Source organism: Phytophthora infestans, genomic scaffold (assembly GCF_000142945.1).
Source record: "Phytophthora infestans T30-4 supercont1.60 genomic scaffold, whole genome shotgun sequence".
NCBI lineage: Eukaryota > Oomycota > Peronosporomycetes > Peronosporales > Peronosporaceae > Phytophthora > Phytophthora infestans.
The window spans coordinates 670,028-671,406 of record NW_003303699.1 but is presented as its reverse complement, the minus strand read 5'-3'; positions in this window follow the sequence as shown (position 1 = coordinate 671,406).

Here is a 1,379-nt window from a genome sequence, read left to right as displayed (position 1 = left end):
CAGGATACTCCAAGGACGTCGATGGAGCGATACACATTGCAATTAAGCGGCTCTTAGAGGCAGAAACTTAATACAACGTCGTAGTTTATAAATGTGATTAGCTTCAAGAATGTCGGGGACTACTACCTCCGCTCGGAAAATTAATCACCTTTCCAAAAAAAAAATCACAGCGCTCCGCCTCGTTCTTTTTCATGATCATAAAGTTTGCGGAGGGCTACCGATCCTTCTATAAAACAGCCCAGTGGGTACTGTGCTAGGAGCTTTGACCTTTGAAACGATAATAGATCCGGGCTTTTATGTTCAACTGCGGGTGTGCTTGTTCCACCACATCAATGTAGCGGCAGGCGTTATTGCTCGCCATTTCAGCACGTAAAAACTACTAAATCCGTGAGCCACTGCAGAGATATTTGCCTTGAGCATACGCTTGATTCACGACAGCGGATGTCGTTGAGCGACAAGCGTCGCATTCATCGGCTCGATACACAGGCCTTGACCGGCATCAGCAAATTGGACATCTTAAGTGTCCATACCTTCACTACTTCGTCGCATTCATCGGCTCGATACACAGGCCTTGACGCGGCATCAGCAAATAGGACATGTTAAGTGTCCATACCTTCACTATCGCATGCAATAATGGGGGGCCGTTGCAAGGTGTCTAGCAGCTAACATTGCCTTCAGCAGGCAGTCCAGCGCACACCAACGTCTGTCACGACGGACACACGATAAGGATCATTAATGGAGAAAGCGATGCCCTTGCTGACTCATCTGTCCTCACGCATTCCACCCTTAGCTGTAATGGCCCTTTGTTCACCCCCGCACGAACGCCAGCATCGTCGATCCTTATGTCCCTGCTGGTCTTGCGAAGTGAGCGATTGCACATCGTTAGTCATGCCATGACTAATTATGGTGTTGAGGTTGGAGCACCTTTTTTTTTAAATTAAGCTGTTAAAAACAATTCGTTCGTATTTCTAACCTAGCATTCTCAGCAAAAATATCCCACATTTGTGACGTCACTAAAGCGCGAAAGCACGACTAATTTCGAAGCACGACGATTATCAGTCCAATCGATGCCTACATGTATGTACTCTTACATGTATACGTAGTTCGTCGTTTCGATCTTCACGAGTCACTATCGTGAATGAACTTTTATCGCTGTGTTGTATGTGCCAAAGCTTGCCTAGGACTACCAGCTTTTTAACTTTCCTACTTGGTCCTATTTAGTGAGTCACTCAGAATACAAATTTCATGTTATTCGACCTCATTTTGTAAGAGCAAAACGCGAATTTGGTCGGAAATTCACAATAGCTTGTTTGCGCGCTTCGCGTGTGCGCTGGTAGTAGCGCTTCTGCGCTGCATTAATAAACTTTTGGCATGCTCAT